At 42.3% G+C, this 27,079-nt stretch overlaps 1 long non-coding RNA gene across 1 annotated transcript; it reads right to left on the bottom strand.

Moving 5' to 3' along the window:
• Window positions 1-27,079, bottom strand: LOC122232433. Its single transcript, XR_006209772.1, has 7 exons — window positions 26,757-27,079; window positions 21,158-21,233; window positions 20,784-20,853; window positions 5,589-5,661; window positions 2,972-3,050; window positions 663-799; window positions 1-271 (listed from the first exon to the last, which is right to left on the bottom strand). It is a non-coding gene; the product is annotated as an uncharacterized LOC122232433 (long non-coding RNA).

The raw sequence follows: 27,079 nt of genomic DNA on the forward strand, positions 1-27,079 counted from the left end.
TTTATTTGGGTGCTCACTCTTTGCCAGGCACTTAATCTCAAAATGAACCAGAGAGAGAGGTGTGATTATTATCCCCCCCTTTTTTTGATGAAATTGAGGCTCAAGAGGTCATAGAGTCAGAAGTCAGTAGGTGACGAAGGCAGTACTTGAACCCGCCATGTCTCTGGTTCCATCCTCTCCATTGCTTTGGGTTTCAGTTTTTTCCTTGCCTTTTGGAATGAATGATTTATCTACTCTCCAATTGCATTGGCCACTTGGGTATTTAATAGTCCTAAAGATGAGTTGACATTCATTATTTGGAAATGTACAGATGAGAGAGAGAGAGAGAAGCAAGCAGTTTACTAGTCCAATGTTATTGCTAGAATAGAAAGCTTCTTGACAAGCATGTTGGTTCATACTTTCAAAGTGACAGGTTATTGCTTCCAGTTTTATTAGCTGATGGGTTCTATTAAAAAGTGTTGGTAATTTCTCTTCTGCTGCCAGATCATTTTAAGTGGGGCAAACAAAGGGAGGGGTCATCAGGGCACCAGTCTCATCTGTAAAATGGTTGTACTGGGTCATGTTGTGTCCCCTCAAAATTCATGTCTACTTGGAAACCTCAGAATCTGACCATATCTGGAAATAGGGTCTTTGCAGATGTAATTAGCTCAGTAAGGTCATACCAGTGTAGATTGGGCCCTAAGTCCAGTGATTGGTGTCCTTAGAAGAAGAGGAGAGGAGATACGGTGAAGAAGACCAGTTGAATACAGAGCAGATGTTGGCGTGATGTGGCCACAAACCAAGGACTGCCAAGGAACACCTGGAACACCAGAAGATGGGAGAGACAAGTGAGGAATCTCCCCCAGTAGTTTTGAGGGAGTGTGGCCCTGCTGATGCCTTGATTTCAGATTTCCAGCCTTCAGAGCTGTGAAAGAATACATTTCTGTTTTGATCCACTGGTGTGTGGTAATTGGATTACAGCAGTCCTAGGTAATTGGGTACATACGGCACCTAACTCCCCACTGGGGAGGCAAGCAAGAGCTGGGAAGCCTGAGGAGGATCTGGAAGGTTGTTTAGGGTCATCCTGGTGAAACTGGAGGATGGGAGGGGACAAAGGAGATTCCTAGGCAGAGGGACAGCTGGGCAAGTCTAGGAGAAGAGAAGCAGCCTGCGGTAGGCAGGGAGTTGCATACTAGAACAGCATTTCTTGAATGATTCAAAGACAGCTGTGATAAGAGCTGGGAAGGTGGGAGGTCCCTCAGGGTCTTGCAGGCCACCAAAAATGTCAAGGGAGCCATTTGAGGCCTAAGAAGAGGAGAGACGCTGCAGTAACAAATTGTCAGCCTGAACAGGTCTGGAGGTTTTAGAGGGTGGACTGACTTCTCCCCAAAACTGGAATCCAGTCCAGCACCTTCAGGAGACATGACATTTCATCCCTGAGTGAGGCCCTGCCTCTGGGCCACCCCCAGGCAGGCCTTGCACGAAGGGCAGGGAGACGTTAATGGAGGCGAGAGTACCTCCAGCTCTTGGCCTGACTCTCTCAGACTCTGCCTGGAAGTCCATCTAGCCTGCAGCCTCTGACCTTTATTTTGTCATTTCAGAAGGTTCTGCTTTAATAAATCTTTCTAGCCAAGGAAGCCAAGGAGGGGCCTCCCCAGCAGAGGTCCCCACTGCTGCCCTGTTAGGAGGGATGGAGGGAGGCGTGGAGCTGGAGATAGTTGCCCAGTCTCCAAGGAGACCAAGGGATCTTCCTGAGTCTGCTTTAATTGGCATTTCCAAGACCTGCAAGACACAGCTGGGATAGTCCTGGAATTCCTTCTTCTCTGAGGAGGAGGAGAGAGACAGAGAGGGGACAGAGAGAGGGAGGGCTGGTCCAGTCCATTGGTCTGGCTTTCTGTCCATCACTTTTAGCTCTAACATTGCCCCTCCCTCAGCCATCTTCCCTTTTCTTTCCAGCTCCTTAGTGGTTGCCCCCCACCCATCTCCCTCTCAGGACTACCCAGACATTGGTCAAAGGAAATGAAAGGACCTGGAATTTTCATGACAGGTGACAAAGCTTCCCTCTTTGACCAAACTCTGTTCAAGCTCCTCTGAACTCTCTTCTCAGCTAGGCCCTGGATTTTAGACTTCTGTGTTCCTCTTCACATTTGGCAAGAATCCTGCTCTGTCAGGTTAGTCATCCTTGGTATTGGATCAGATCACCCTGACTGCCTCATCGGGTTCCTCATCCTCCACCATCCCCCAAGTGGTGTCTCATCATCCTGGCCTGCCTCCAGCAAGAATTCCGATTGGTCTGTCTAGCCAGAATTCCCCCTCTTAGTAGTTTTCCCTCCAGTGAGCTGCTCCTTGGCTAGGAAGTCCCACTTTTCCTTGTATTGACCCCAGTCTCTCTTCCCTACTGTAAAATCCCACTGCAGCAGTCCCTATACCTATGGCAATAGTTCCCCTGAATAAGGTCTGCTTTACCATTCTTTGGCAAATGTCAGGAGTAATTATTTCTTTAACACAGGTCAGGGATATTTGTTGAATAGATATTCTATAGTTCAATGGAACTTAGGCCAAGGAGGCTCTGGAGTCAGGATAGTTGGGTTTATATCCCAGCTCTGCCACTTTCTAGCTGTGTGGCCTTGGACGTGTGGCCAACCTCTCTGTGCCTCAGTGTTCTACTCTGTCAAGTGGGGATAAGTATTCACCTCCTGCAGCTGTTGTGATAAGAAAATGCCTGGGAAGTGCTTAGTGTCTTGCATATCTTAAATGCCAAATACATGTTAATTAGCCTTAACGAGGGCAACTATTTTTCTTTCTGGGAATAAAGATAAACAGACCTAGTCTTGAATTCCCACTCTGCTGCTTACTTGCTCAGTGACCCAGCCGTTAGCTAATTTGACTCTTCAAGCCTCAGTTTCTCATCTTTAAAATGGAAACAAGCATACCTGTCCAAGCTGTGCAGGTGAGGATGAGAGAAGATGTGTATAAATGCCTGGGTACTTACCAGGAGCTCAATGACTGGTTGGCCCCACCACTTACTGTGATTTGGGCAAATGCTTCCTCTCCTGCCTTAGTTTCCTCATCTAGAAAACGAGACAATAATAGTACCTATTTCATAAGCTCACTGTGAGGGTTATAGGATTTATTTTAAGCAAAACTCTCAGAATAGCATCTGGCACTGTTAAATATTATAATAATTATTTATTATTCTTCTTCCCTGTAGTAACAAAAGTTAACGGCTACCATTTACTAAGCACTTACTATGTGCCAGGCATTGTGCATGACTGCCCTATGACCTAGGAGCTCCTACCAGCCCCTCTTCACCAAAGAACAAACTAAGGCTTAGAGAGGTAAGATCACTTGCCCAAGGTCACCCCATCCCTGTAAGTGGCAGAGTTATTGTCACTATCATCCCAAGCACGAATACAGTGGTCTTGGATATGTGGGAACAGCCACCAGAAACCAACAGAATAGTCATCCTTATGGTTCTGTGCTCCACAGCCCCTCTGCCCACCCAACACCCCTGGGGAAAACTGGACTGCGGGTGAAGTCTGGTAGGGGTGATGGATGAGCAGAGACAGCTCCTGCTGCGGTGTAAACACACAGAAATATAGGTCAGTTCCGGCAGCCAAGCCCCCCTGCGTGTTTTACCCCAAAGCCAATCTTGTCAACTTGATCTTCTGCCCTGAACTTCAGCTGTCCTCGGGATGTTCTTGTGTTTCATGAATTATGCAGGCTTAACAAAATGTGTGCTCCACAGATTAAAGACTCTGTTCTCCTGACTGGAAGGCCTTTCTTTCCTCCATCAGAGTTTTTTTCCTTCCTCTTACTCTCACAGCCTGGTTTTTTTTTTTTTTTTTTTGGTTTTTTTTTTTTTTTTTTTTTTTTTTTTAGCTATCCTGTAGAGCACCTTCTGTCTTCTTGCCCTTAACAGTTCAACTTGTGATGCCCTGCTTTGTGCTAGTCTCACTACAGATTCTCTGTTATCAACTAGGAACACTTTTGGGAATCCCAAGGGGTCCTGGGTAAGTTTAGTGGATTAGAACTCAGCATGGCTGGCTCTGATAATATGGATCCAATCTTGTGGTAAATTGGCTCGTCTGTCAAAAAGAAAAGCCCTGATTTGTAGCATTTGCCAATTTCCATGGTGTAAATCCTCCCAACTGTGGTGGATTTCAAGGTAACCAGTGTAACCTCACTGGAAATGAATGTGGGAAGAGATGCCCAGAATCAGCTCTCACAAGATGGTGCAGGTAGGATCTGGCACACTGCTGGTTCAGTTCCCATGAATGGTGGAGGCAATTATTTGTGGTCTAGGTTTGGGTCCTGATCATGCCCCTTATGAGCTATATTAAGTTGGGCAATGCACTTAACTTACTTCTTGGAGCCCCAGGTTCCTCATCTGTGAATGGGTATGCTAATAGGAGTTTTGTCTGGAGTTGTGATGGGGGTAAATGGGTTGAAGTAGATAATAAAGTGGTTATAGTACTTCATCTGACACACAGAGTTCAGTGAATGGTACCTACAGTACATCAGATTGGGAAGGGCCTGTGTCAGTCAAGATAGGCTAGGTGTTGCCATAGTAACAGATAACCCCAAATGCCAGAGTCTTTTTTTTTTTATATGAAATTTATTGTCAGATTGGTTTCCATACACATACAGCAGTTCATACATATCAGATTGGTTTCCACACCCACTGCTCATCCCAAAAGGTGCCCTCCTCAATACCCATCACCCACCTTCCCCTCCCTCCCACCCCCCATCAACCCTCAGTTTGTTCTCAGTTTGCCAGAGTCTTAACATAGCCAAACTTTATTTCTCATTCATGTAGTGTGACAAAAGCATATTGGCCCAGAAGTCTTTGTTTATCCTAATTTTTCAGAAAAGCAGGTTAATGGAGGCCCATGTTGATATGTGCTCATGGGAACCACAGCGTGAAGAAGAAAAACATACTGAATTGCCTGCTCTCTTTTAAACCTCTTGCCCAGAAGTGGCACACATCACTTCCACTCATTTTATTAGCTGAAGCAAACAAATACTTAAATTCAAGAGAGTGGAGAAAAGTAATCCTACTATGGGCCTGGAAAGAGAACCCAAAGTTCTTGGTAAGTGGCCTTAAAGATTTGCATAATCTCCTAAATAATGATTTTCTCTAGTGGCTCTTACTTTTTTTTCTCCATTAAACAGCCAGTGTTAAAACTGAGCAGAGAATGTGTGGAAAGCCCAGTCCTCACGATTTACCAGATGGGTGACATTGGGCAAGTTACTGAACCTCTCTGGCTCCGGTAGCCTCATCTGTCAAGTGGGGAGAATAGATCCTTCATCTCTGAGAGTTGTAGGGAGGATTGCCTGTGTTAATATACACAGTCACTGTAAGCACTGTGTCAGGTAGAAACCGCCATTATTATTAATCTACCACAATCCTATCAGGTTGGTGCAATGATCACCTTTTTTTGCAGATGAAGACACCAAGTCTCCAAGGAGTGATTTCACTTATCCAGGGTCACACAGTTGGGAGTTAACAGCATCAGGGTTGGAGTTTATACCTGTCTGATCCCCAAAAGTGCACTTTTGAGGGTCCTGGCACTTTTCTGAGAGGGAGCCAGCAGCCCCTCCCCTACCTGTTGTATCTAGACCCAGAGGGATGTGGCTGGCTTGGTCTTGGGGTTCTTCTGCAGATCAGGACTGTGGTAGCTGAACAAAGCAAAAAAGGAAACCTCATTACAATGCCAACACATACACGTGGGGTTCCTGCCTCGCTTAAAGTAAATGTCTCAATTAACACAGAAGACCTTTTCCTTTCCATAGCTGCAGGCGAGTTCATCTTTTGGATCAATTAAATTGTTGACAGTCAGCATAGGAGGCCACATACAAATCAACAGCCAAGGTGCCTTTGGGTGCAGGTTTGCCTGTGCTGTGTGAGCCCGGCATGGGATGGAGTCAGGTTCGAATATTTTGATGCCATCCTCAGTAAGAAATACATTTTGTATCACACCCAGCACATGGCACATATGCACATACACATGCCCATGCGTGCACGCATGCTCGCACCCACAGAACTATGGTACTGGGATATTTTCCACTCTATTTCAACTCCAGAAAAAATTCTGGTTTCCCAACCTACTAAATTAATTTTATGGCACGATGAATAGGATGTAGCCCACATTTTGAAAAACGTTGAACTACACTGTGGTCACCCAAGTCGTGTGTTGGGACCCTTGGATGGTGCCCTTGATGTGTTGCCATGGGGTTGAGGACAGGTCTGTCCACAGGAGTGAGAGAGACCCCAGCACTAAATATCCATGTCATCCTATAGCAGTTCACAAGCTCTGCCTTCCTCTTTGACCCTCTCCCACCATTGCTCTCCTTACTAACCTCATGAGAGCTACATTGACCTCTTTGCTCTTTGTGCTACATCTAGCACATCTCCATCTCGAAGTCTTGGGACTCGGCTGATCCTACTTCTCTGAACTTCTCCCTCCTGGGCCTACCTTCTTTCAGCTCTATCAGAAAAACTTTCCCTGACCCACCCCCTGGAAATGGCAGCCCTCCACATTTTCCACTTTGTTTTTCTTATTAACACTTAATCGCCACTCAGTGTATATGTATTTATTGTCTACTTCTCTCCCTTCAAAAGTAAGTTGCATAAAGGCAGGGAATTTGTTTAGTTCACTGTTGTATCTCAGAGTCTAGAGAAGTGTCTGCTGCATAGTAAGTACTTTATAAGCTTTTTCCAAATAGCGCAATGCCCAGCACAAAACAAACACTTGGGAAATATTGGAGGTTATTTTATCTTCTAGGCTTCATTTTTTTGTATATCCCTCAAAAAAAAATTTAATAACAGCTATGTCGAGAAGTCACATAGCATACAAACTCACCCATCTAAAGTGTACAATTAAATAGTTACTAGTATATTCGGGGATGTGTGCAACCATACCACAGTCAATTGTAGAACATTTTTATCACCTCAAGAAATCTCACACTCTTTAACTATCACCTCCCCAACCTCCAACCTCCCCAGCCATGAGAAACCACTGTTCGGCTTTTTATCTCTATAGATTTGCCTATTCTGTTCATTTTATGTAAAAGGAATCATCTTTTCATGTGTCTGTGGGCCATCTGGATGTCTTTTTTGTAGAAATGTCTGTTCATGCCTTCTGACCATTTTTTAATTGGATTATTTATTTTTGGGGTGCTGAGATGTATCAGTTCTATGTTTTGGATACTAACCCTTTACCAGATATGTCATTTGTGAATATCTTCTCCCATTCCATAGGTTGCCTTTTAGTTTTGTTGATTGTCTCCTTCATTGTGCAGAAACTTTTTATTTGAGGTAGTCCCAATAGTTTATTTTTGCTTTTGTTTCTCCTGCCTCTGGAGACATATCTAGGAAGAAGTCGCTATGGCTGATGTCAAAGAGATTACTGCCTGTGCTGTCTTCTAGAATTTTTATAGTTTCAAATCTTACATTTAGGTCTTTAATCCATTTTGACTTTATTTTTGTGTATGGTATAAGAAAGGGATCCAGTTTCATTCTTTTGCATGTTGCTGTCCAGTTTTCCCAGCACCATTTGCTGAAGAGACTTTTTTCCTGTTGGATATTCTTTCCTGCTTTGTCAAAGACTAATTGACCATACAGTTGTGGGTTTGTTTCTGGGTTTTCTTTTCTGTTCTATTGATCTATGTGTCTGTTTTTCGTGCCAGTACCATCCTGTTTTGATCACTAAAGCTTTGTAATAGAACTTGAAATACGGAATTGTGATGCCTCCAGCTTTGCTTTTCTTTTTCAAGATTGCTGTGGCTATTCAGGGCTTTTTGTGGTTCCATACGAATTTTAGGATTGTTTGCTCTGTGTTTTTATATAAAAGTTTGTTTTCAGGTATATTATTTGATTTTTTTTTCCCATCGATTCTGTGATTTGTGACAGTCACTTAAACCACTGAGCCACCCACATGCCCCCAAGGTTTTGAATTTTGACGAAGTTCTATTTATTTAGTTTTTTGTTGTTGCTGCTTGTGCTTCTGACATCATATCTAAAAGTCCATTGCCAAATCCAAGGTTATAAAGATTTACTCTCTTTTCTTCTAAGAGTCTTATAGTTTTAGCTCTTAAATGATCCATCTTGAGTTAATTTTTTTAAATGTCTATTTATTGTTTAGAGAGAGAGAGAGAGAGAGAGAGAGAGAGACCAAGTAAGCATGAGCAGGAGAGGGGTAGAGAGAGAGAGGAAGACACAGAATCTGAAGCAGGCTCCAGGCTCCGAGCTGTCAGCACAGAGCCCGACACGGGGCTCGAACTCACAAATTGAGAGATCACGACCTGAGCCGAAGTCGGATGCTTAACCGACTGAGCCACCCAGACACCCCTTGAGTTAATTTCTGTGTATGGTGTGAGGTAACTCACATCTCATTCTTTTGCATGTGGCTACCTAGTCATCCAAGCACATTTGTTGTTTGCTTGTTTACCTGTTCAGTGACTGGCTGGATTATTTAACGAAGTCTATTCCCCTCCCTGTTGCAGTGCGAAGTCTCTGATCTTGATTCTCCGAGACGGCAGCCTGGAATAAGCCCAGAGTCACACTTGAATGACAGGGCTTTTGGCAGAACTCTCTTTGGTTGTTTCTTTCCCTGACCACACTAAATATTAAACTACCTCAGTCGTTCCATTTAAGGAATCTTCAACAGTGCCCTAGGGCATAAATTTCTTCACAAACTGATACAATAAAATCTGGGCTCTTTGGAAGAGATGCTTCCCGAGGACAGTGTTTGAGGTTTGTGATGACAAAATCCTCCCACTCGTCTTTTCCTTTTCTGTCTCTGGCAAACTAGCTGGCCTACAGTAGGTTAGCCTATATCTCCAATGAATCCATCAATAGCCCATTGAAGCCCAGCAGCCCTTCACCATCTGTACTGTTTCTTGAAAACACTCTTAGGCTTGAACTTCACACTCTGTTGTAAATGGACTTGGTTGCTTTGGGAAGGGATGAAGAGCCCCATTAGCTCTGGTCTACTTCTCTCCCCCAGATAAAACCTCTGAGACTGTAACTGTGATACTGGGGGTAGGCAATGGCATACTTCTCTCTGGGTGACACTCCTGCTTTAGGAGAGAGGGGTGCTCTGGAGGTCCCAGGTCTCCTTGGTTTGCCTCTCCCACTGTGGAACCCCCTCCCTCACCTCATGAGCTCGGGCAGGGGCTCTCAGGATGTCAGTATTCTCAGTAGTGCTATGCTCAAGGTGGAGCCTCTGTGGGGCTGGGCAGAAGGGATCCCCCACCTCTCAGCTGTACTTCATTAGAATCTAGCATCAGCAACGTGTAGCTGGGGACCAGAGGAGAAATGCTGATGTCCTGCTCCTTCCAGGACGATAGCCCTCTAACTGGGAGTTGGGGAGAAAAGGAAGCCTGTGTTCTTGACTATAGCAGTCTAGAGAGGAATTTCCATTTTGAGTCTAAGTTCAAATACCACTGACTGTCCTTTTTGTTTCCTACTTTTGGTAGAATTTCTTGAATAACTAGGGGTGCCTGGGTGGCTCAGTCAGTTAAGTGTCCGACTTCAGCTCAGGTCATGATCTCGCAGTTTGTGAGTTCGAGCCCCACTTCGGGCTCTGTGCTGATAGCCCAGAGCCTGGAGCTTGCTTCAGATTCTGTGTCTCCCCCTCTCTCTGCCCCTCCCATGCTCATGCTCTGTCTTTCTCTGTCTCTCAATAATAAATAAACGTTAAAAAAAAAGAATTTCTTGAATAACTATTTCTTTTTTTTTTAATGTTTATTTATTTTTGAGAGCCAGAAAGGGACAGAGTGTGAGTGGGTAAGGGGCAGAGAGAGAGGGAAACACAGAATCTGAAACAGTCTCTGGTCTCTGACAGCACAGAGTCCAATGTGGGACTCAAACTCATGAACTGTGAGTTCATGACCTGAGCTGAACTGACGCTTAACCAACTGAGCCACCCAGGTGCCCCTGAATAACTGTTTCTTTATTTGGTGTATGGCCCGTTTCCAGAAGCTTAATTTTTTTAAATAAATAATTTCCACCAATCTTTCAGGGAAGTGGGTCCACAGAGCTGCTCACACGGTCATGCTAGTATTGGAATCCTCTAGGTTAAACTTAAACCTTGCTTCATTCTGCCTAAAATTCTCTCCTTCTCCAACCAACTAGAAAACTCTCATCATTTTTCAAGTCTCAGTTTAATATTTCCTTCTCCCTCCCACCCTCCTCTTCCCTACATAGGGCTCTATCATTCTTCCCATTGTGTTATTTTTACATCTGTCCACCATATTATCTTGCAGTTGCTTGCCTCATATGTGACTTCTCCACTAGACTCTTTGCTCCTCAAGGGCATGTATTGGTAATCACTGCACAGCCATTCCTAGCATGGGGGTTCGCGTGCACTATGTACCCAACTAATGAATCTTAAACAAATTTCATATCGTTTTTGTGTTGGCCACTTTCTTTGCATCTCATTTGTGTATATGCATGTTTATGTGTATCTGTGTGCTTCTGCATCTATGGTCCATGAGAAGAGCATCATTAATAAAAAATAGCTGTCATTTATATGTAGCAGGTCCTGTTTAAGCATTCTTTACGTGTATTACTCCATAGTGTAATCCTCACAGTAACCCCATTATACATCATTTATTGTGCTTAACCCTATTATGCCTCATTTACACTGAGAAAATTGAGACGCAGGTTTTAAGTCATTTACCCAAGGTTACATACTAATAAGCTGTAGGGTCAGTATTTAAGCCCAAGAAATCTGACCCCAAAACTGTTCTGCTAAATTGTCTAAGGTGTATTGTATACCAGGTGCATAGTAAGTAGTCCCTAATAGAAATTAGTAAACACAGGCATCAGTGAACCCAGCCTCCAATTAAAGAAAAGAGTTTATCTTGTATTTCATTTTCTTGCTTATGAACGAGTCTACCTGTGATCATTGCCTTCCTCCTTAAATGAGGTCTGAGACAACACCTTAAAGTATTATCTGCCTGCTACCTGGCTGATCACCTTCCTCCTAAGAAGACAGGTACCAGGCCTATCCAGACTCATTTTGCCACCAGGAAACCCAAAATGCAGAGCCCTTCCAAGGTCAATAACCACCCTGTTTTATTGGCACTTGCACCCTTCTTTTTTTTAAAGGTAGTTTCATTTTTATTGCTCTGTCATCTTTATGGAGAGCACTCACTCTGTCATGGCTTTGCATTCATTTCCTATGGACATATTTGCATATATATCGAATCCTTTCACAGGTGGGCTCCAGTAAGGTCCCACTTCCTTTAATGAGGGTGGTGGGTTCTTCTCATTTAGGAAACCACTGTTATCTTGGTGAGCTAGTTGATTTCTGAAGCCTCACACCTTCCTGGCAAAGTCACAAGCGCTATTGTCATTTCTCAACTGCAGAATGGCCAACTGCAGGATGGCCACCTTCATGCACAATGATCGAAATCATGACCCACAGGCCATCCCAGTATTTTGGTATTTATTTTCTATGATGCTAAATCACTGATATTTTATTTTTTTAAATGTGAGGCAGAGTTGCCATGATTTTTATAATTTTTTTAAATTGAGGGATAACATAATTAGAGTGTACAGGTCTTAAACATATATTCACTCTCCGATGAAGATAAAGAACATTCGCAGCACCCTGGAAGACCCCTTCATGACTCTTTCCAGTTGATGCTCAACTCAGAGGTGATCACGTCTTTGGACTTCTATCACTACAGATTTATTTTCCCTGTTTTTGAACTGCATATCAAATGGAATCATACTGTATGTATTCTATTGTATCTGTCTTCTCTTGGACATTATGTCAGTGAGAGTCACCCATTTGGTTAATGGAACAGCAATCTATTCCTTCTTATTACTGTATCATGTCCTATTGTATGGATGTACACAGTTTATTTACCTGTTCATCTACTAATAGACACTTGGGCCATTCCCAACTTTTGGTTATTATAAATAAAATATGTGTGGTAAATAAAGTCTTTGTGCGGGGCGCCTGGGTGGCTCAGTTGGTTGAGCGTCCGACTTCGGCTCAGGTCATGATCTCGCCGTCCGTGAGTTCGAGCCCCGCGTCGGGCTCTGTGCTGACAGCTCAGCCTGGAGCCTGTTTCGGATTCTGTGTCTCCCTCTCTCTCTGACCCTCCCCCATTCATGCTCTGTCTCTCTCTGTCTCAAAAATAAATAAATGTTAAAAAAAATTAAAAAAAAAATAAAGTCTTTATGCAAATATATGTTTTCATTTTGGGGGTAAGTTGCTAAAAATTGGTTTCCTTGAATTAAGGAGTACATGTATGTGTAATTTTATAAAACACTTATAGCTTTTTCTTCAAAATGGTTGTATATTTTTTCCTGTCTCCTTTCAAAATGTTTGAAACTGTTGGTTGTTCTACATCCTAGCTGAAATTTTATGTTGGCTAGATTTTTAGAAACCATTCTGATGGCCATATAGTGTTTTGTCAATCTGGTTTTAGTTTGCATTTCCCTGATGGCTAGTAGCATTGGTACATTTTCACATACTCATTAGTTATTTGTGTATCTTCCTTTGTGGAGGGTCTCTTCAAGATTTCTGACCATTTTTACTAGACTGTTTTTCTTTTTATTATTGAGATGTAAGAGTTTCTTTTATATTCTGGAAGCAAGTACTTTATCAGATATATGTATTATGACTATTTTCTTCCAGTTTATGGCTTCCCTATTAATTTCCTTAATGGTGTCTTTTGAATGAACAAAAGTTTTAAATTTTTATGGCATCCAATTTATAAATTAAAAAATAATTTATGGTTAGTGCTTTCTGTGCCTTAAGAAAGTTGGCTTATTACAACATATTCTTCCATGTTTCCTTCTAGGAGCTTTATAGTTTTAACTCTTATGTTTAGGTCTATGAGTCATCTTGAGTTAATTTTTTGACATGTGGGATATAGGGATTGAGATTCTTTTTTTTTTTTAATCTGAGTATCTAGTTATTCCAGCACCATTTGTCAAAAGACTCCTTTTTCCATAGAATTGCTTTGCTGCTTTTGTAGAGAACCAATTGACTATAACATGTGGGTCTGTTTCTAGAGTCTTTATTCTGTCCCAGTTATGTGTTTTATCTGTTTTTATATCACTCTAGCACACTATCTTCATTACTGTTATTTTATAGTAATCAGGTAATGTGAGATCTTCTTTAAAATTGTCTTGGCTTTGCTAGGTTGTCATGTCTCAAAATTTGTATGTTGAAGTACCTCAGAATGTGACTTTATTTGGAGATGGGGTCTTTATAGAAGTTTTCAAGTTGAAATGAGTTCTGTAGGTACATCCTAAATTATCGTGACTTGTGTCCTTTTAAAAAGGGGACGTTTAGGGGCGCCTGGGAGGCTCAGTCAGTTAAGCGTCCGACTTTGGCTCAGGTCATGATATCACCATTCATGAGTTCAAGCCCTGTGTCGGGCTCTGTGCTGACAGCCCAGAGCCTGGAGCCTGTTTCAGATTCTGTGTGTCTCTCTCTGTCTGCCCCTCCCCCACTCATGCTTTCTCCCTCTCTCTCTCTCCTTCTCTCTCTCTCTCTCTCTCTCTCTCTCTCTCTCTCAAAAATAAATAAACATAAACAAATTAAAATTGTAAAAAAGGGAAACTTGGACACAGAGATGCACACAGGGAGAACCTACGAATATGAAGGCAGAGATCAGAGTGATGCTTCTACAAACCAAGGAACATCAAGGATTTCTAGCAAACTACTAGAAGCTAGGGAAGACATATGGAACAGAGTTTTTTCACAGCTCTCACAAGGAACCAGTCCTGGCAACATCTCAGTCTTGGACTTCTAGCCTCTAGAACCTTGAGACAATAAATTTTAAGCCACATAGTGTTTGTTATGGCAGCCCTAGCAAAGTATTCATAGGTCTTTTGCTTTTTCCTGAACTTTTAGAATTAGCTTCTTAGCTCTTTCAGTCTGATTTTGATTGGGATTGCATTCAGTTTGGGGGAGAATGGGCATCTTCACATTAAGTCTTCTGATCCATGAACATGGTATATCATTCCATTTATTCAGGCCTTTAATTTCTTTTAGCATTCTTCTTTGGTTTTCAGTAAACTGATCTTATACATTTTTTCATTAAATTTATTCCTAATTATTGTATCTTTGATGATACTTTTGTAAATTCTATTGGTTTCCTAACTTTGTTTTTTAAATTGTTGCCAGTAAAAATGAAACTTATTTAAATTACATATTGACTTGTATTTTATGATTTTGCTAAATTCACTTATTCTAGTAGATGTGTGCGTGTGTGCATGCGTGTGTGTGTGTGTGTGTGTATGAATTCATTAGGACTTTCTACATACATAAGCCTGTTGTCAGTCAGGCTTATGTAATTTGTTTAAAGTAATTTGCAGTACGATATAGCAGTGACTCTTTCTATGACCTTGGTCAGGCATTTAATTTCTCTGAACTTTTAGTGGTTCTTCTTATAGAGAGAGACTGTTATATAGACTTGTCTTTGAGATTCCTTTCAGATCTAAGATGGTAAGAGATCCGGCTCTGTTATTTGCTTATTTTGTGACCCTGGGCAAAATATTCCATCTCTCTGAGTCTCTATTTGTTCATTTGTAAAATGGACATAATGTTCATTTGTTCATAATGTTCATGATGTTCATTTGTAAATGGAATAATAATAATGATAATAATAATGTATTCATGTCATAAAGTTGTTATGATGAATCAATGCAATAAAGCATGTGAAGTATTTATCAGGGCACTTAGAAGATTGTAGGCACTCAGTAGCTGTTATATGTTGTGGTATAATAAAATATATATTTGGTCTTTGTCCCTGGTTTCTGGTACAGAACTTCTAAAACCCTTGGAATTTCCAGAATGATAGGAATGCCTTTTGTTATTCATAACTTTCTACTCCTTTCTAGACACTTGAGTTTATGACAGTTAGTTGACTCAGGGTGGAGCCCCTAGATAGCCTCAGGATGGGTCTGGTCACTTTCAGCTTCCCCTATCTCTGGAAAGGGGAAGAGAGCTGGAGAGTAGGTTATAAACACTCTTGAGCAAGATTTGGAGAGCTTCCAAGTTGGTGAACACATCTACATGCAGCAAGGGTGGGACATCCCAGCCTCATGGACACAGAGGTTTCTGTGCTCCTTCTGGACCTCACCCTAGGTACTTCTTCATCTGGATGTTTGTCTCTTTTATAATAAACTGTGGCCATAAGTATAGCACTTTCCTGAGTTCTATGAGCCATTCTAGAAAATTATCAAATCCAAGGAGGGAGTCACAGGAGCCCTTGAATTTATAGTTGGGTTGGCTGGACAGAAGAAGTGTGGGTACCCTGGGCACCCCATTTGTGGCTGTTGTCTAAAGTGGGGGCAGTTTGTGGGCTGAGCCCTTAATTTTTAGAATCTGCACTAACTCTGAATAGTGTCAGAGTTGAATTGTTGGATATTCGGTTGGTATCAAAGAATTGGGGAATTGGTTGTCGATGTTGGAAAAAGACATCGCACCTATTAATAATTGTGATGCTGTTAATAATAATAATAAATGATAGCACTGTAATGCTTTCTAGCTCACAAAGCAGATTTACATTTTATATCTCATTTGATTACCACAAGGGCCTGTTGGCTAGGCAGAGCTGAGATTATTAACCTAACTGTATTGATGAGTAATGAAAAGCTCAGAGAAGTTAAACAACATGTCTAGAGCCATTCAGCATGTAGGAGACAGTACTGTGACCTGGTTTTCTGACCTTGAATCTTGCCATTTCCACAAATAAGGATGGGTTGGGCAAGGGAAGTTTTATAAAGACCAGCCCTAGTACCTAGGGACACTGTAGGGACACTGTCACCAAACATACTCTGAGGGGGGTGTGTATGTGTGTGTGTGTGTGTGTGTGTGTGTGTGGTTTCCCTAAAGCCACCAGATCAGGACATTTATCAAACTGAATTATGCCTCAGAATCCCCAGAGAAGCATACAAAAGTACAGGTTCCTAGGCTCCACACTCATAGGTTTGATTCAGAGCTCTGGAAGGGCTCAAGAGCCAAGGATTTGTTTTTAATGTTTATTTATTTTGGGAGAGAGAGAGCCAGAGAGAGAGAGAGGGAGGGGCAGAGAGAGAGGGGCAGAGGAAGATGGAGAGAGAGAATCCCAGGCAGGCTCTGAGCTGTGACTGCAGAGTCCAACGCGGGGCTCAAATCCATGAACCATGAGATCCTGACTTGAACCTAAATCAAGAGTTTGACACTTAACCAACTGAGCCACCCAGATGCCCCTAAGAGCCAAGGATATTTTTTAGCAAACACCCCAAATAACTCTGATACAGTTCTTCTACTGACCAAAAACCTTGCCTTAAGCAGTGGTTCTCAATCCAGGCTGCGCATGAGAGTCACCCAGGAAGCTTTTAAAACTTAAGGTGCCCAGGCTCTCCCCAGGGCTACAGAATCAAAATCTCTAGCAAGTACAAAGAGCTGTTCCAGATGAGCTGACCCACAGGGTTACCTGCTCATCCTGTCCCTCTGTTCCTTACCTTTCCTCCACTCTTCACCTTGTGTACCTCTTGTTTGGTGTCCCTGATTTATTTTGTTTTAATCTCCTAGGTTTCTCTCCATCTCTGTCTTTCTGTGTTTGTCCTTCTTTAGTCCATCTGTGTCTCTCTGAGACACTCTCTCATCTCTGTCATCTGTCTCTCTATTTTGTGTTGTCTCATTGGGTGAATATCTCCGAGACTCTACCTCCCTGTGTTTCTCTTCTGTATTTCCTTTTCCTGGGTCTGTGGCTACGTGTCTTTCTGTGAGTTCCTGCCTCTGATTCTTTCCAGTCCTGGCTCTTGCTTTGACTCTGGGTCTTTTGTTTCTCCTGTCCTGCCCACTGTGCATCTCTCTGTGCATCTGAGCCCGTGTGTGTGTGCGTGTGTGTGTGTGTGTGTCTCCATTACTCTCTTTCCATCTCTGGTCTTTTTCTTCTTCTCTCTCCCTGCTACCTCCCAGCCTCTCAGCTCTGCAACTTTATGTGAAATCCAAAGAGACTCTTCTATAGAGAAGTCTGAAATGCCCTGGGCCAGACCCCAGACCCCTGCAAACCTCAGAATGTTCACCTCTAATCAGGAGCCCCATCTGGGACTGTCCCACTCACCTGCAGGGCTTATCTGGAGCCCTCAGCTCCCTGTGCTGCCAGAGATAAGGTGCCCTTTGTGGCAATTGCCTTGGGCACAACCCTCAAAAAGACTAGATAATAGATAAGTAGCCTGGCCTTTGGGATCCTGGAGCACCTTCCACTTCTCTCCAGGCTGAAAACTGACCTTCCTACCACTGACCCTAAGTATCCCAGAATACTCTCAGGGGCTTTATGGCTGATCCAAACTGCCCTTAGGAAAATCAGACTAACTTTTATCTCTGAGCTAATATTGTTAATTCCTCATTGTTAAACACTGTGTACCAAATTCTGTGCTGAAGGCATAGCAGTGAAGGTAACAGGTATAATATTGCCAGTCTCAGCCCTCCTAACTATTGTAGCATGGATTGAGCATCTATTGTGTTCCAGGAGTTTCCTTTATATTAAAAAGTTCATACTAGAATTCCCTGATGCAAGAGAACAGCCACTTTTAGTGCAAAATACTTTAATTATCTGCTCGTAATCTTTATAGATATTAATTAATTGTAGCTGTTAATGCACTGGGCATTTAAGTCTTCTGTATTCAGGGGTGATATTTAAAATGTTTAACAAATGACCAGTTAACCAATGAATGCATTTGCCCCACTCCTCATTTCTATTGCAGTTAGTTGCATAAACATGAAATCTTCTGTCATTCATCCATCCATTCATTCATGTTTTCACTCACATTCATTTATTCTTTCTTTCAGCATATTGTTAAGGACCCTCTGGGTATCATGCACTGTGTTAGGACTTGGGGATGCAACAAGTAACAGGACACCATAAGGGACTCAGAAGAAGGGGATAGATAAAGACATTAGCCAAGTTCATAGAATGGGACAAAGGAAAATTTCGGGAGTGTAGACTTAGAAGTCTAACCTAGTTAGAGCAATTAGGGAGGGCTTTGTGGAGGGAGAGATTTTAATACTAAGACTTTAAATAGTGAACAAGGGTTAGCCAGATGAGGTCTCTTTCTCGACAGTTTTTTATGTTCCATAGGACAGAACATGGTGCCCTGAGCATAGTAGGGTTCCACCAAATCAATAGGTAAATAAAACACGATGACTCTGAAAGCAGTTTTCTGGCCAGGTGATAATTAGCTAGGGAAGCCATAATGAAGATGCATCATCTTTTCCAGAAACACTGACTGTTAGCACATCTTTTGTCATTACATGCACCCAGCTCCTGGCCAAGCATCAAAGGCAGTTTTCTCCACTCACAATTCATGGTGACATCAGAGCTTTCAACAGACTCTTTTCCTGCTCACTCTCCCAGACCAAGAAGACAAATTAAGAGCCCAGGGAAGTAGGCCTTGGAAACAAAACTTGATGAGAGAGAACATTATCAGGTACTAGTTCTCAAACTCCTGCCTATAGGGGCCATGTTTCTAGAGCTGTGGTCTGGGTTTCTAGAGTTTCTTCTATTCTTTTAGAAGAAACCAGAAATCTGAATTTTCATGTGAAACCTTCTGATTTTTATGTTGGAATCTAATTTAAAACTTAAAAAAAAAGTCATTGCATGTAGCAAACCAAACATTGATGTGCTGCTGTCTCAGTCTGTTCTGGCTGCTATAACAAAAGTTCCATAGACTGTGTGGCTTAAACAACAAACATTTGTCACAGTTCCAGAGGCTGGGAAGTCCTGGGAAGTGAGACCTACTTCTTGGTTCATAGATGACTGACTTCTCTCTATGTTGTCACGTGATGGAAGGAGTGAGGGAGCTCTTTGGGGTCCCTTTTATAAGAGCAGTAATCCTATTCATGAGGGCTCTACCCTCCAAAGGCCTCACCTCCTAATACCATTACATTGGGGGTTAGGATTTCAAAGCATATGAATTTTGGAGTGACAAACAGCTCATAACAGCTGCCATTCCTAATTTAGAAGCTATTTCCTCAGACTGAGAAGGACTGAGAGGGACTTCTATTTACCATGCAGCGTGTTGTTATGAACATTGTACTACATGTTCTATGGATCTTCATTGTGAATATTCATTGCATGAATATCTCTATTATCTTATTTAATCTTTGTAACAACCTCATGGGGCTGGTATTATCATCTCTTTTGAGGAAGATTGCCAAATTAAGTCTGCAGGGACCCAATATTAACCATAAGGAAGCTTAATATTCAAACAGAATTGGATATGAACTAAGAAGAGGAGAAAGTTGTTGAATCAGGGACCTGATTTTGTAAGACATTCCCTCCCCCAGGTGCTAAGAGCCTTGAATAACCAGCTGTTTGTCTAAAAACTGTCATTTTGTTGGTTGGATGTCTTCACTAATTGCTCTAAATACTGCTGCTCTTTTCTGCAACTTTCTTGCGTAGAGAGTTTTAACATGTTGGTATGGGAACCCAGCTCCCTGTTATGTAAAATATATGTAGCCTACAAAGTGATTCACCATTAATTAATATCATGTCTGTGGTATTTGAGATCCACCCAGCTAAGCAACACTGTTAGACTTTCAGGTTCTGATTTTTCACGCCTCTGAAATAGTTCAATCCTTTCATATGATAGGAGTTGCATCTTAGAAAAGACAATCAGAAAACATTTCCTTTTACCTGGGCTTCTGGAATTTTTTCCTTCGATGGGAGCATCCTGTAACCCTAGAGTATTAGGGCCCCTGTACCAGAGAGGATTTTGCTAGATGAACTCCCAAGACCCCTCTAGGTATCTCCAAGTGGGATTTAGCAAGGTCATGGATCTTCAAACCAGCCCTGTGGACAGATTGTCTGTTCCAAGATGTGAACCCCATGAACAATCAGATAAAAGGGCTTATCTGTCTCAGAGTCATTGGGAAGTCAGACACTGAATGGAGTAGCTGTGTTGCTTAGCAGAGTGGGTCTTAAATTCTGGCATGCATGAAGCCATCAGTTTGCTTGTTTGTAGATTCTTGACCCCCCAGCTTCCATTCTGATTCACTGGATTTGTCATGGCAGAAGGCTAAGGTGTTGTAGCAAAAGGCCCAATAATAACATGGCTTAGAGAACACCGAACTTATTTCTCCCACACACATTACAATCCAAAGTGAGTGTTCCTGATTGGCGGATATCTTTGTTTCATGAGATGTAGCAGGTTAAGGATGGCCATGTATTATTTGACATTCCTCTCATTGAGAAATGAGGTTGATGTCCCCTCCTCTTGCTTTGACCAACAGAATGTTTTAGAAGTGACCCTATACTAGTGTCTGGGCACAGCCCTTAAGAGACTATAGGATTCCACTTTTTTCTCTTGGAACACTCACTCTTTGAACCCAGCTACCATGCTATGTGGGAGCCCAAAAGCCTGTGAGGAGGCACATGTGGAAGAAGAAGAGGGACACGTGGTAGTCAGCCCCAGTTAAGCTTTCAGCTGAGAAGAGCTAGAATCAACTTTCCCACCATGGGCATGAATTACTATGGAAGTGGACCCTCTGGTCCAGTGGAACCTTCCCACCTGGTGCCATCCCCATCCCCATCCCCTTCCCTCCAGGGATCCCCTGGTGCCTGCCCAAATCATAGATTCATGTGCCTGATAAATGACTGATAATTTGAAGTGACTAAGATTAGGATGGTTGCAGAGACCCAGGTTTCTTCCATCATGAGGCTCCTCTACCTTCTATAAACTTGTCATCATCTGCTCAGTCAAGATTGAGTTCCTACCATGTCTAGATTCTAGTCAGTGGGAGTGGCTGGAGAAGATGCATCTATTTCTTACTCACCTTGGCTTCGAGCTGGCACCTGTTACTTCTGCTCACATTGCACTGGCAAGAACTGGTCACACAACTGCATCTAATTACAAAGCAGACAGGGAAATCAGGTCTCTGGCTATGCAGCCATATTCTCAGCCACAAGAAGAAAGATCAAAATGGGTTCTGTTGGAAGTCTGGACTGGGGCACAGAGATCTGCATTTCTGCAATTGCCACCCTCAGGTGATTTTGACGTTGGTGGTCCACATATAGCAGTGAAGAGTATGAGTTTCAAACTCAGTGAGATATGAGTTTAAAACTAAATTCTACCATTTACCAGCTGGGTGACACCTCTGAGTTCCAGTTTCCTTGTGTATATAAAAATGCAGAAAATAGTAATTCTAACCTCAGGGGGTGGTTGTGCAGATTTGATAATGGCCTGCATGAAAAGTGCGAGCATAGAACTTGGTGCACAGCAAGCTCTAAAAAGAAAAAAGAGAAAATTTGTATTGTTAACTGAAGCAAATGGTCCATTCCATCTTTTAACACCAGCACATCAATGCACTCAGTCATTATACTTAAAATATCCCTTTTACCCTCCAACTGACCCTAGTCTTAGCCCCATTTTACAGACAAGGAAACTGAGACTCAGACAAGTAGACCAAAACCACTGAATTCGTAAGTGCTGGTGTCAGAATTTGAGCCAAGATTTATTTCTAATGGAATTTGATTACAAATACTATATAAATACTTTCTAATGTTTATTTTTGAGAGATAGAGTGAGCAGGGGAAGTGCACAGAGAGAGGGAGACAGGGGATCCGAAGTGGACTCTGTGCTGACAGCGCAGAGCCCGATGTGGGGCTTGAATTCACGAACCATGAAATTACAACGGAGCTAAAGTCAGATGCTCAATGGACTGAGCCACCCAGGAGCCCCTAAATACTATATTTTTTAAAAAGTAAAGACCTGTTGATGGTCTGGGGCAAGGAAGTTACATATCACAGCTCTGTTGTAGACAGATAAATCTGAAAGTGTTGCCATGATCTGTGTGAAATCAGGGAAAACTGGAGACCAGGAGGACCAATTTAGGAATCAGGGAGCAGATTCTCAACTAGGCTAATTGGAATGAAGGCTGAGCATGCTCCTGCCCTCATCCTCTGCAATTACTTCTTTTTCTTTTAAAACGTTTTAAATATTTATTTAACTTTGAGAGAGAGGGAGAGAGAGCAAGCGCGCGAGAGTACACAAGTGGGGGAGGGGTAGAGAGAGACACACACACACAAATCCAAAATAGGCTCCAGGCTCTGAGCTCCAGGCTCCAAGCTGTCAGCAGAGCCCAACACGGGGCTCGAACTCATGAACTGTGAGATGGTGACCTGAGCCGAATTCAGACACTTAACTGACTGAGCCTCTCAGGCACCCTGCATTTACTTACTTCTAAGGAAGAAATCTCAAATATATTAATACCATTCTTCACTTGAGCATGCCTCTACAAAACCAAATAGCTAACTCTTCCACTCATGCTGGATGTGGCTTATAATGTTTAGCATGGGTTCCAGCCCCTGATAGGAGCTTTTTGCATTCCTCACCTTATCCGTTTGGAAAATGGGAATTACAATGCCAGGCATAGCTATTTCATAGAAATTCTATAAGGAAATGCATGGGAATATATTTTGTAAAGTTTAAGTTATCAAATTGTTGTTAAATTTTACTGTAAATTAAACAAAACAATACAGCGGGAAACATTCACTTCAACATTTCTTGATTGATTCTTTGTGTCTTAATTTTGTAAATTAAAAAATTTAGATATTAAAGGATGAAGTAGTAGAGAGAGATTAGAAGGTAGATTTTCTTGTGTTGTGGTTTCCATGGTGACAGATTTGCAGGCATCAACCACTGGCTGAAATAGAGATAAATAAGAGAATGATGCAAAGTGTTTTGCACAGTGCCTGGCACAGAGTCAACAATCACTATATATGATATCAGAGTCACTGCCTCTATAAAAGTAGCCTAGACATAGATGCTTCCCATGTAGAGCACCATGGGAAATTCCCTCCTACTCTGGAATGCTTCAGCCTGAACATTCTGAGATTTTTAAAAGGTTCTAAGGCAGTGAAACTTTAAAGGAGAAAACTTAGACAAGGACTTTGATTTGTGGGTTTTCTTATTCTGAACCACCTGCACAACGAGGCTTCACCTTTTGCAGTTCCTTTGTGTCCTGTTTAAGATATCTTTGCCTACCTCAAGCTCAAGATATTTTCCTATATTGTCTTCTAGAAGGTTTATCATTTTTCCCTTTCACATTTAGATCTACAATCCACTGGAATTGATTTTTGTGTGTAGTATGAGATAGAGGTAAAGATTCAGATTTTTCCTTATGGATGGCCAATTGACCTAGCACCGTTTATTGAAAAAGCCATTGTTTCTCCATTCCTCTTCAGTGGCACCTTTATTATAAATCAAGTGTCTTTACATGTGTGGATTTGTTTCTGAGTTCTCAATGCTATTTTACTGGTCTATTTATCTTTCTTGTATCGAAGCATGCTCCCTTAATTACTCTGGCTTTATAATAACCCCTGATATCTAGTAGTGAAAATCATCTGACTTTGTTCTTCTCTGTGATAATCTTGGGTCTTTGATTTTCCATGCATATTTAAAATTACCGTATAAATTTCCACCCAAACAAAAACTTGCTGGGATTTTGATCAGGATTACAGTCTCTAGATCGATTTGAGGAGAGAGGACATCCTTACAATATTGATTTATTTTTTCGCAATAACTCTAGAGGTAGGTTCTATTGTTATCAGATGCACCCTCCCTTTTGTAGGTGGTGCCCCTATAGAAATGTGAATTAATCCAGTAGCCTACCTAGGAGGAGGGATGGGCATAGTCTGCCCCATCCAGAGGTGTATTGTATCATGGACATCGTTTGAAATTACTGGTTCATGGTAATAATTAAAACAGAGTGATTGAAGTCAGTTTTATTATTATTTATTGCTTTTAAATTCTCTGTTAATCCTGCACTCTCTTGCTCTTTACACCAAGGGCAGACCCCTCCCACTGCCCTTGGCATGCCTCTGACTTAATCCCACCAATCTGATTCACCTATGCAAAAATTCGATGGTAAAAAATTTGATGGTAAGTGATGCTGGCTGGCAGGTACAGGTGGAATCCATTTTTGAATGAGCATGATGGCAGACACACCACCCAACCTTTTAGGGGTAACAGTGGCAGAGGGTGATGTTTCAAACCCAGAGTTACTAATAGTAGCTGAGGTGTCTGTGACAAATAGGGGTAGCAGTCGTCTTTGCCGAAGGGATATAATTCAGGTTTCATTCCTAGAAATATACTCCCTGATCAAGCTTCTTTGACCCTCATTGGGGATTCCAGGAACTTCCTGATATTATTAAAAATTTTTCTTCTGTTAAACTTGGTAGAGGTACTTTGGTGATTTGCAACTAAAGGTCCTGATGGATAGCGTTATTATTATTATTATTATTATTATTATTATTAGTCGTGCCTCTTCTGCCCAGTTCATAAACTGCCATCTTTCTACACGGCATGCTATCCCAGACTTCCAGAACACCAGATCTTTCCTACTCCATGCAGGCAAGACACCTGCTTGTCCAAAGCCAAGGATTAGACAAATACCAATTAGGACTTATGTTGTCAAGCTGGAGGGTAATGAATGGTGTCTCTGTTTGCCGTGGACCCATATTAGGAACGACTCCACGTGTTGGGGAACCCTCCAACTCCCCTCCATTTGGCAAGAATTAAATGACATCATGCAGAAGGAGCCAGCATGCTGCTGGCTGGAGGACCAATAAATCATGCTGTGGATGTAGGGAAATAGTTAGGCCTTCCCCGGAAAGGCTTCCTCGTCCAAGGTACCATTAGTAATGCCACTATTCGCAATCATAATAAAAATAAAAGTAATAGGAAAACCACATTGAGGCAATTCCACTGCCTACTGGATTTTTAATTTTCTTGAGGATGCCAGAGGCAATCTTGAGCCCATTATGTCTAAATGAGGCACATTATAAAAGGCTTACAAAGTCCAAACTGCTTTTACAGCCATTAATTAGCCAGACTTCTAAAGAGGCCCATAAGATTAAGCTTGGGTATGGTCTCTGGTTTCTGGAATAGGGTTGGAGTAGGCAGAGAAGTCAAATACCATTGGTCCAGTCATGGCTCTCCTGACCTCCTCTCTTGTCTCAGCTCTAACAGATGTTGCCTTTGGGGGGAGGTGGAAAGGGAGGGTACTATATAACCAAGCACCTGATGAGAATGCTCTGAACTCTGTGAGGCTGTGGACAACTCGAGCGCAGAGACTACTGGTGTCTTTAGTTTCTATACCCACAGCACCTTGTGCACAGCAGATGTAATGAGGCAGCCTTCTTGGTGACAAGACCCAGAAACCTGGCTCTGGCTTTCTTCCACTAAAAGAGAATATATTAGAAGGATATGGGGGGGGGCACGTGGAATGAATAACGGGCTAGAGGAGCAGGCTTGTAAGGGAATGAGCACCAGGAATTATAGCAAACATCCAACAGCAGAAATTGGTTCATAACTTCAACCATCTCTATGTCCTTCAGTCACAAGCTCAAGATTCCAAGTTCCCAAGAAGGCATGTGGCTAGAGGGACCTGAGTTATTCTCCCCTTACACCTTCCATAGTAGCTAGGGGCACTCATTTTAGAACCACTCTCAATGGGAATTTGATGGGAAAAAATGAAAATCAGTGTGCCAACAGGAAGAGATGTAGTGTACCAGATAGCTCCCGGTGGCAAATGTCTGTAATGTGGTCAGTGAATATTACATGTTGAACTGAATTTGCTACCCTTCCTCTTTGGGGTAGACTAAGACACCTCCCCAAGAAGGAAGAAATAGGAAAATGTGATCACCCCCGAAAAAGCATGGACCAGACAGAATCTTAATGATGTAACAGAACTATGCGAAACATTGCCCATACATTATCCTCATAACCTGTGAGGTAGGAACTATTAATATCCCCATTTTACAGATGAGGAAAACAAGGCTCAAAAAAGTGAAATCACTTGCCCAAGCACTCACAGTTGGAGCACAGATTCAAGCCAAGGTTTCTTAGATTTCAGAATCCATTCTCTGAACCATTCCATGTAGTTTCTCCTCCCACTTCTGGTTTTGGGCGGGGCACATCCTAAAAGGACAAAAGGGCCTCCGGGACTACAAACTTGATCAAGACCTGGCAGTGTATGAACATATCTAAACATAATAAAGTGCTATCCTAGGGGAACAATGGCCTGGGAAACAGAGGAAGGGGTGGGTGAGAGGCAGGTGTTGGTCAAGTCCATTCAATACAGTTCAGAGAATGGGAGACCATGGGGCACAAAGCTGAGCCTCTGGCTGGCAGGTGCACATTGGATGTATCGTTCTGCAACTTGCTTTTTTGAATTCAAAGGAAAACAATATGTTTTTAAAATTCCTTGGAAAGCAGTGTGACTTTTGGAGCTGGATGGCCTGAGTTTAAATACCTTGTGTATTTGTGTGATCCTAGGCACGTTATTTAATGTCTTGCCGCTTTAGTTACCCTGTGAGAACAGTTAGAGAATCTTCTCAAGGACTATTATAAGGATTCAAAGGGTCAAAGTGTTGAGGCACTTGGAAGAGTTTCTGGAACGTCTTAACTGCTGGGCAGGTGAGTGTGGATATTGTTGTCTGTCCTGCTTAGGGCATAGCCTCTTTGCACAGTCTTCCACAGTGTGACGTTTCCCCTATAGATGAGTATTAGATCATTTTCCACCTTTTGGTTATTGCATGCAACTCTGTTGAAAATCTCTGTGTATCCTTTCTTGTGCACATTATATCCATTTGCGTCTTTCTCTAGGATAGATGCTAAGAAGAGGTATATCTGTGTCCTAGTGCACGTGCATGTTTTAGTTTTAATAAGTATTGCCAAATAGCCCTCTCCAAAGTGGCTGAACCGAGGTGCACCCATCAGCAGTGTGTGATGATCTACTTCTTACCAGGTTGAATCTGCCTTTTTAGAGAAACCCAACCTGTCTCTTGCTCATTAAGTCACGTCTATTTTCAGAGCTCAGCTGACATCTCTGGCTGCTCCCCTCTTGGTGATTCCAGCTTTGAGTCCTCCAGCAGTTCCTTGCTATTGTTGTCCTTCCTGACTCTTATTTAATGCAGCCAAGTGCTTTTGGAATCCTGGGTAATAATGGCAGACAAAGCGCTGAATGGAATGTGGAATTGGAGGTGCTGAATGTGGCTTTTGTAAGGACACCTTGGCGTGATTTCAGCCTGAAATGGAGCACTTTGCACTCAGCCTAAATTGCCTCAA

This window comes from Panthera tigris, chromosome D3 (assembly GCF_018350195.1).
Source record: "Panthera tigris isolate Pti1 chromosome D3, P.tigris_Pti1_mat1.1, whole genome shotgun sequence".
NCBI lineage: Eukaryota > Metazoa > Chordata > Mammalia > Carnivora > Felidae > Panthera > Panthera tigris.